The sequence below is a fragment of the Anoplophora glabripennis genome, unplaced genomic scaffold, assembly GCF_000390285.2.
Source record: "Anoplophora glabripennis isolate ALB-LARVAE unplaced genomic scaffold, Agla_2.0 scaffold486, whole genome shotgun sequence".
Taxonomy (NCBI): Eukaryota; Metazoa; Arthropoda; class Insecta; order Coleoptera; family Cerambycidae; genus Anoplophora; species Anoplophora glabripennis.
Genome location: NW_019416975.1, coordinates 164,732 through 175,234, shown reverse-complemented (window position 1 = coordinate 175,234; position 10,503 = coordinate 164,732).

Sequence of the window (10,503 nt, the reverse complement as noted above, 5' to 3'; positions counted from 1 at the left end):
AAGTCCTGGTGTTACCTATGGCCCTAAAAGTTACTACATCTTAAAACTACTTGTTCGTTTCTACTTTTGTAGCTAGCTATCCATAAATGTCAAAAAAATGGTTTTAGTATTCACTAGGTCATGGTCAGATCAATACTTTGTATACTACACAAAAATCGTTTTAGAAGTACACATACTTTGCAAAATATCTTAGAACATGAAGTACCGCAATCAACATCAGGTCATAATCTTATGACTTTTCAACATACGAGGTGATATATCCGTTTTATGACTAAGAGAATACTTATTCATACCTATGCCGATTCATATATACACAGGGTCACTCAGTCAGTTATTAATTTTGACCACGTGTTCGGAAGATCTAGTAAAGACAGAAAATGGAAAAAAATATATTGTAACGGACCTTTTCGAATATAAGCAAATTACTCCTTAAGTCATGTTAACTCGGCGCCCTATTTCGCAACAGGAAATGCGCCGGCCGGTGGTCTACAAAGCGTTCCAACGTTGTTGAAGCGAAACATCTGATTTCCCCAGTCGCTCAGCGGGAAATATGAGGAAAAATTCTACGCACTCGACTATTTTAACTGTACAGTAGTAATTTCATTTTTATTCTTCTTATGCTTAATTTTATGATCTTGGTGAGATAATTTGATATACAGGGTGTGACATTAGTGCGTCGAAGTACTATATCTCTTTTATTATAGAAGATATCAAAAAAAGTTATTTACAAAATTTACAAGTTGGCCGTGGGCAAATGCCAAATAGATATTATTCAGTAATAATTACTAGCTTGCCATTTAACAAACTTCTGTGAAATTTTGTATTGTTTATTGTAATAATATAGGAGTTCTTTAAAAACTCTCTTTTTGTTATTAAATACTAGAATATCTCAGAAATTATTTTTTTTAGGCCATAGGGGATGAAAAATGAAAGAACATAAAGTGTATTTTCAGCGTGATTCATTTAAAAAAATTGAGAAAATTATGTTCTCGAGTTTTGGCCCGTCCTAACTAACTGTTGCAATAATAACGAAATAATACTTTCTCGTAAAACTGTACCAATATCAAAAAGTTATACCCGCAAAAAATTATTGTCAAGTTGTTCTTTCTAGGGTATACAGAACACTGAAATGGGAATGATTCTCGTATACAATTGACCATAACTTTTGAAATACTCTGTATAACATAATTAAACCCTATATTAGAAGCATGGGAGAGATGAACTTATTCGCCGCATTAATGGCGCACCCCGTACCTATGTATAGGTATAGGAATTTTTTATATCGAGTGAGAACCCATCAGCATCAACACCAAAGATAATAATTCAGCATTTAAAAATAAAATGAGGGTTGCTTTCGCTGTACAGCAAAAATAAAACGCTCTCTCAACGGTAATAATAAAGTATTTTATTGAAAACTAAGTTGTATAGAAGAAACGTGCGGACAGGGTGAGTGTTCGTTGGAGAGTCCCTGCCTGTGGAGTCGGTCGTAGGTATATGAGTAAGCATCTGGTAGCCGGCGCCAGTCCGCCGTAGACCCTTCCTGGAACGCTGGTGCATCCGGCGGCGTCCTGCTGGCGCTCTTGACGTAATGCTTAAAAATGGGTCACTTGCGGCATGTGTACCCACAAAAATGAAAATTTTTATAACATTGAATAAAAATTAGAAGTAGAAAAAACAGAAACAAACAAAAACACAAAGAAAAAAACAGAAAAACAATCCTTTTAAAGACTGCTACCTTGATGCCGTAAAAGGACTTAAGTCTTATATAAATAAATATACCGAACTGCAGTCCATCGAATAATTTTGGTAATTTTGGTAAATAATATTTATTATGTAATATGTATTTAGATTTTGAGTTTGAGTTTTTAGGTGAAATTGTTGAAATTTTTATAATTTATTGAATCAAATGTTATCTATTTATCTAAATATCTACCTTTTTTTGTGGATTTAGTTTCAAGGGTTTGAAGTTAGGTTTCTGTGGGTATAGCATGGGTTTCAGCCTTCAGAAATACAAAAAAAAAAAACGTTAACAATATTAAAAATACTATATAATCTAACTTTCGAAAACAATTATTATCCTTATACATTTATTTTTATTAACAAATAAATAATACCTGTTAATATTTAAAATGTAAAAAAATATCTTATGCATTCATGTGTCTAGGAAAAAAGATCTGTTTTGTAGTTCACTATTAAAAACGCAGTAAAAGCTAATGTAAGTTAGTCACCGACTAGGGTAGGTCAAGATTCACTCTCGATGAACCTTTGTAGTTCAGCGGTCCGAAGAAGTGTTTAAATATTGATTTGAAAATTTTTTTTCAGCATAAATGTGCATTTCAAACCTTTTTACAGATTGTTACAGTATAAAGATTTTTCAAACCCATTCAGCTGAGTTATCTTACAGTTTTTATTTGGGTTTATACAATTGAATAATAATAATGATGAGTGAAAGCATATATGAACGTTTTACAATGTGACGGCATCAAATATTAAATCTATCTCTTCTCTTTTTCTACACCCTGCTATTTTAAAATGTACCCATCTCGAGGTGAGGTGTTAATAAAATAACGCCCTATGAATCAATAATTGTTTAGATACGTCACCTCCAGAATAGCTTTTAGGGATTTAAAATTTAAATTAGAGCCCAACCCTCGCCCATAAACGTAATGAATATCGACACGAAAGGGCTGGTCGATTTTTGATAATTAAATTTCAGATCGTAAATATTTGTAACTGCCTAATATATAAATATAACCACTTGAACAGCAGAATTTCAATTATATTGTATCTTGATTGATAATTTTTGTTTTGCGTATATGCGGATGTAGGTACACTTACAGAAGTTCTAAAACAAGTTTGAACAAGTTTAATTGTAATTAAGTATAAGTACCGTTTTTCAGTTGCAACGGTATTCATTATTGAAAATACTTAATGACATCTTGTATTGTACTTTCTTAACTTTATAAGTTTGTAGCAAGAGATAACCATTACTTTAATTTTTAATACAGTGGTAAAAATAATTACTCAGTTTTAGTTACCGAGGCAATAATTTTTGAAAACATTGCAATATATTTGGTCAATTTTGAAAAGGCGAAATTTAACTTCAGCAGCAATATAGAAGGTGTTAGTTAAGTATGTAAAGTATAGTAGGTAAACTTTATATTGAGTATTTTTAAACCAAAATCTTTAATTTTGTATTTAGAATTCGAAATGTACTTGCGTTCAAGTTAGCCTAGCTTAGCGAGGCAAAATATCCATTCGAGAACCCAAAAACATTTCGGGTTCGAGATGCAAACAATATTTTTTCGATAACTGCAATAAAATAAGACAATTGTGTTATATACAACAATTTAATTTATAATTGAAATCGTTTGAACCGTGTTTGAATCGAAACGATTTAGGCGCGGTGACTATCGTAACGATAGCAACTTATAGGCCAATCATTATAGCTTTTTTTCGGGAAAAAAATACTATTAGAAGTTTTTCTGCGGAATATTGTTCAGAAACGTGTTATAAACAAAATATCAAAAAATCAACTCGAGACTAGTTGGGAAACTTTGTTAAAACAATGGTCAAAATTATGAAAAAGTAGTTTTTCGACTGGCGTAAAAAAACTGTTATTCATAGAGAAAAAAAGGTTTATACAAAAAAGGTAGGTATTAAATAAATCTGTAAAATAAGACAAGTCCGATTAAATTCCGATAATTTGTTTATGCGCAAGAGCTCAAAAATGGTCGAAATTGTCCGCTTTTTTCAATTGCTAATAATTAATGCAATTTTCATCGCAGACACTTGTAATTCAGGATTTTTGAAGCTTTTTGCACCCTTAATAAGTGGTAAAAATTTCAGCCCAAAAACTTCATTAGCTTGGCGTTGGCGGAATTTGTTATCTAAGAAGATGCTATTTTCAATTCATTTTTCCCAAGCTCACAGGCGTTGTAGGGTTTCGATCATTAGTTGTTTTTGTACCTAAATAGTTGTATTGACATATGCATTTACTGATAATTTAATTTTTCAAATTTAATTTGTTTAAAAATGACTGAAAAAATGTTAATATTTATTAAATTGTTAAGCGCGCATGCTCCGCCTCGCTCTCCCCACTCGTTCGCTAGACCAAGTAATAGAACGCATCGCCGCTATCTTCTTTTTCGCAATTAAATAGTTGAATTCACCTTAATGTTAATGTAGGACATGAAAATATAGCTCTTAATGTATACTCTCTCCAAATTTCGGCTCTTAATATTAATAATTAAGGTCACTGCGATTAAATAAAAAAAAAAAATATCTAAGCTTCTAATCAACTTACAACAACGATTTTTTTTTAAATTCGAAGAAAACTAAAGTAAAGAGGTTACTATTTTATTTTATAATAATTACCTATCTTAACAATTTAATAAATATTAACATTTTTTCAGTCAATTTTAAACAAATTAAATTTGAAAAACTAAATTCTCAGTAAATGCCTATGTCAATACAACTATTTAGGTACAAAAACAACTAATGATCAAAACCCTACAACGCCTGTGAGCTTGGGAAAAATGAATTGAAAATAGCATCTTCTTAGATAACAAATTCCGCCAACGCCAAACCAATGAAGCTTTCGAGCTGAAATTTTTACCACTTATTAAGGGTGTAAAAAGCCTCAAAAATCCTGAATTACAAGTGTCTGCGATGAAAATTGCATTAATTATTAGCAATTGAAAAAAACGGCAATTTTCGACCATTTTTGAGCTCTTGTGCATAAACAAATTATCGGAATTTAATCGGACTTTTTTCATTTTATAGGCTTATTTAATACCTACCTTTTTTGTATAAACTTTTTTTCGCTATGAATAATAGCTTTTTTACGTGAGTCAAAAAACCACTTTTCCATAACTTTGACCACTGTTAAAACAAAGTTTCCCAACTAGCCTCGAGTTGATTTTTTGATATTTTATTTATAACAGGTTTCCGAACAATATTCTGCAGAGAAACTTCTAATAGTATTTTTTTCCCGAAACAGGCTCTTTCATGTCTATAATGACTGGGCTATTAATAAATAATAAAAATTAGTTGTTTGACAAAGTACTGTCAGAATAATATGTTGTAATTCATATTCTAAGAGTGTTTAGTTCAAAATAAGATCGGAAAGTGAAGATGAGCATTTACCAGGGTAAGTATTGGAAGTGGCGCAAAGTGCTGTTTCACAATTAATTCCCAAAATTACTGGCATATTTCGAACATAAAATTAATAAAATTAAACTTTTTTCGACGTTATGGTCAGTATATTTCATGTTAAAAAGTACACTGAATGCTAAAATAAATGTAAATATCAGAAAATTTCCAAAACTAAAAGCAAATCCGTCCAAAAAAGTTCAGAATTCTAATGAAAGAGGAATTTAAGAGATTGAAGCACCTGATAATAGGTTTCTGCTAGAAAAGGTAATTCTAATTAATATAAATCGATCGCTTTAACTAATTTTGAACAACTGTTCAGGTCATTTTAATAATAGGTGTCTGTAGAGCTTTGAGAAGAGATGAGCTACTAACGCTATCGATCGATGATATAGAAAATAAAGATTCAATTGTTATTATAAGCATTCCCGATTCCAAAACTCATACACCGAGATGTTTTGTGATTTCGGGTCCAGACAAAATGAAGATATACCGCAAATATTGTGCTTTAAGTTCCCTCAGCTACTACAAGTCAAAGAGTTTTTGTGAAGTATGTCAGGGAAAAATGTGTTGACCAAGTGGTTGGCGTCAACAAAATAAGGAATGTGCCAAAAGAAATAACAACTTATCTCAATTTGTCTCATCTGGAACTTTTTCAGGGTACTGCTTTAGACGTTCTTCCACCACACTGTTAGCCGACGCAGGGGCCGATATTACCACCATTAAACGATAAGAGGGGGGGATGGCGCTCTAGTACGCTGGTGAAGACATATACAGTGTAGAAAAGTACCGATGGTCTATCAGAAGTTACGTGAGAGCGATAAAGTAAGCCATAGAAATCCATGTGATAGACAAGGATGGCTGTAATGAAGGCGTCTAATAGTCAACGCCCATTTCGCTCTTCCACAAATAAGAAGTGGATCTAATCACACGTTTTTGTGAAACAAAAACAGCCTGCGATAAGGTGGAGTCACCCCATAAACAAAATCCATATCGTATTCGAGATTCTATTTGAACATAATATACGTTCATTAACTGATGTTTAGTTAGGACGTCTTTAATGTTTTTAAAAAGAAAATTTGTGGAGTTTAATAAACTGACTAAATTTTCACAATGTGGCTTCCAATCCATATGTTCGTCGAGTGTAATACCTAGAAATTTTACTGGTTCCGTGATGCATTTGAGATATGTTTTCTAATACCGAGTCAATGGCATTTATATACAAAATAAATAATAAAGGTCCTAGGATGGACCCTTAGGGCACCCCTGTACCAACTATTCTATATATAAACATGCGTCCAAAAATTGATAGTTTTCTTAACACTTACACTGAAATTAAAAATCACATTTTCTAAATATCTCTATAAAAAAATTACGAGCCTTTTGCTAATTATTTAGCCCCAGAAATTCGACACGACTAAATGTTTTGAAAATTTTGTCACTCTTCCTTTTCGGTTTTTCCAAGAAAACAGATATATCATTTTTTCCGAATAACGTGATCATGAAAAGTCCACAAACTAATTGGCGCAATGATTTTTCGTTATTGCATTTAAGAAAAATTGCAAATTCGGGTATATTGATTTTTCGGATTCTTCTTTTATAACAAGAAAAGTGTCATGAACTGTTTTATTTTACCCTTTGAAGTAAATTTAAAATTAAAGTTTATAAATCGCAAATGGTGCGTTTTTAGAATAAAATTAAAGTTATCTCTTTTCTTGAAGACATCAGAAAAAGTTACAGGTAGTGCTTTATTTTTCGAAACGGAATATGGCGTCTTTCTGAAGGTTTCTGTAGCTCCAAAACTAGTGATATTTAATTAAATAAGTTATTAGCTTGTCTTGTAATTCTAGGTCAATTTTCTTTAATCATACTGTATCTCGAAATCTATTGATTTGTGGACCCATTTTTAAATAACCTTTTCGACTTAAAATCATTCAAAACACCTTGTATAGAATAAAACAGACAGTATAAAAAATCTTTTAAGAAATTTTTTATTTTACTACGAATTTTTCTAATGAGGAGATAATAGTTCATAAAGATTTATAGACCGCACATTTACTGAATAAAAAACTTCCTTTTTTGCCATATTCACGACGGAATAAATTTTGTGCGCGCTAAAACTTTCTTGCCTTTAAGCACAACACTTAACGCTGAAGTTCCTCCTTTCTGCTTATAATAATTGTATGCACCAGGAAGTTTGTAAATTATTGTAAAATATAAAGCTGCGAGACCAGCTGGGGAATATGGCGCAAAAGTATGCTTCAACATGAATATTTTAATGACTTTTGTTTTTGTCGCTTTAAAATTTTTAAATCACCAGCACACTCCCAAATTTGCTTTTTATATTAAAAAGGGGTTCGTTATAGCCTAGAATATATTTACAATCATTGTATGTATATGATACACAGGGTGTAACAGCGACGCTGCGGCTGATTAAAATAGGAGCTCTATGATCTTTCAGAGCGGGAAATGAAATTCAATTTATTAACCAGTTTCTAAAAAATCACTAAAGACCAAAACTTCTTTAGTACAATAGAGCTCCTGTATAGAAGCTATCTTCATGTTGATTCTGAGCAAAAACTAACCAGTGCTAACTTAATTAGGAGTGGTTTCAACTGTCACAAATGAAATCATTAGGCCATTTCTAATTATGAAACTGCTAAGAGCTCGTCAGCAGCTAAATGATGATCTTTATTTTCATATCCTCTCAACTGAACAACATTTTTCTTGAAGCTACAAAATTGCTTGTAACGTTAATCAATAATTTCTGTTTATAACCATCAGCACATATTCAACTTTTAATAAAATCATACATATTTTTTATGTCTTTAATTGATAATCCCATCCTGTATATTCGGGAGTATTGGTCATACAAGTAGAAGGATGATCAAGATAGCAAACTTCCTTTTTAAACGATATTTTCTTTCATGTTTTCTTTTGTTAGTAAGGACAAGACATCGATCAATTTTGTACATGAACTCAGTAGTTACAAATATGACTTCGAATAAAATCATCAATATATTGAAAAAAAATTCCACAATATCTAGAACACTTATTCAAAATATTCTCATCTGTATCTATACTGTTCAATGCAATGTCACGACATTTTGTATTAAATACAATTCATTGCACTTCTATTCTTTGTTTATAGTTATCTTTTAAGATTTTTATCCTCAATGTCAGTCTTTTCACTTGTCTTTGGTAGCTTCCATTGGTTCTTCTCGCTATCATAATCGTAACGGAAGTCGACCTCTTTCTATTTCTGCTTTTTAACTTTCAGCTTGGAACTTGGAATCTGATGTTTAAAGAGCAGGAAAGGCTTTGTTTTGGTTGTTTGCAACTTACCTGACTGCATTTTTTACAGTAATTTGTTAATGTGCACTATTTGTTTCATGCTTGACACTTTTTGTATTATTTCACTTTGTTAAGCACATTGGGATGCTATATTTAGGATGTAGGTCTAAGTTGAAGTTTATTGGTTTGGTTACATGCAGCAGACTGTTTACAATGCTTCAACATGAAATTTGGAAAGTCATGCAATGCATACTGTGCATTTTTGATTTATGCCTTCCCTGAGGCGATCTCGACTAGTAGTGGGAACTGGCTCAACGTTTGGTTTCTGCTATCATTGCATGATGTGTTTGGTGATCGCTGAAAAGTTTCGGGTTGACTTCAGCGATTTCTTTGACAGTCCAAGGCAATTTTCGATAGTAGCTCTGACAATAGCATTGAGCTCAGCATTCGGTGTCGACAGATATGTACTGCGCTGAGTGCTTTTTGAGCTTTTTCGGGCTCTACGCGCAACTTTTTGGCATGAATTAGAAACACAGGTGAAATTTGACTTTTTTTTATATATTTAAAAATATAGAAAATAATGGAAATATTTTTCGAGAAACCACCAGAAAACAATTTGATTTAATAAATAACCTGGAAAATGTATGGCTATCTCTTCCACGACTACACTAAATTTCAAATAAACTAGAATGATGATACATTTTAAGACACAAAAAGCTCTGAACTATGAGCACTAAGATAAGCATATACAAACTTTGAACCCACACATCACATAAGTGTCTCTATGTATATGGATAATGTTTTTAAAAGATTACAGCTTCTCAATTAGATTTTACGAATTTATTTCTACGAACCACTGTAAAATTTACCATTTCTTTCTGAGAACTATCAGATTTTATACAAATATTTTTATAAATGGAAGGTAATATCTCTAGAAAATGAAAACGATGTCTGGAAAATGACAAAAAGCAGATGTAAAGCATCGATCGAACTATTCCATTTCCGTTTTTTCTCCGCAGACTTCTGGCCGATTTGCTCGCTGTCTCTCATTTCTTTTCTCTCGCATACCCTCGCTGATTCCAAAAGGGGGTTTCCACACAATAAAATCTAATTCTGCTTCCTTCTGTGGGTCACATAACCGTAGGAATTACTTAATTTTAAATTTCGGCAATCTTCCTGAGAGTATTCTAAAGCTTTATATGTTTGTCAGTGTATGATTGTTGTCGAAACATACTCACATTCTTATATCCGAGTATATATTCTGTAACTTTTTTATACATTCATCAGGTTTCCGCAGACGGAAGATTAGATATAAAAAAGTACAGTTATGTCAGTCAGTCATTTAGTTTTGACATTTTAAGCTAACTTTATGAGATTTTAACGAAAATGATGTAGTGTGTCTTAGGCAATCATATTTCAAGATAACTTGTAAGGTTTAAGAAGATTTAAAGCAATGCAATTTATAGGTACGGCTACTTGATTTTGAGTATGTAATAATACCATTTAGTGCTCAATAGATTCCTCCAATCGCAGGATAAAATTAAAAAGTATGTAGGTGCTAGGTTACATATATACACGATGTCTCAAATTGATCATGCCAAACTAGTGGCAGACCACCTCAAAATAAAAAAAATTGTATAAATATAGATCGTTTAATGCTTTTTTTAATGGTCAATTTTGTTCTCTTTCGAATGGTACAATGCCTCCCATCTGGTTTTTAAGGTATTTACTGTTTTTCGTGCAGCTATCGTATATCGCACAATTTCTTGCGAGGATGGCTGTGAAATTTTTAGTGGAACTTCAAAACCTAATCTGTCACCAGTTTATTGTTGTGAGTTTAATACAGTGAATGTTTATTTGAGTGTTATATATTGTTAATGAATGGAAAACGTTAACGTTTATAAAAAAAATTGTTTTATTATACCATACGAAAGAGAACAAATTTGTTGGTTGCGCAAAAATATACAGGGTGTTCCATTAAAAAAATAAGTCAAGATGGCTTAAAGTTGACTAAATTCGGCATTAAATTTCTACCACCCTGTATGAAACTAAGTC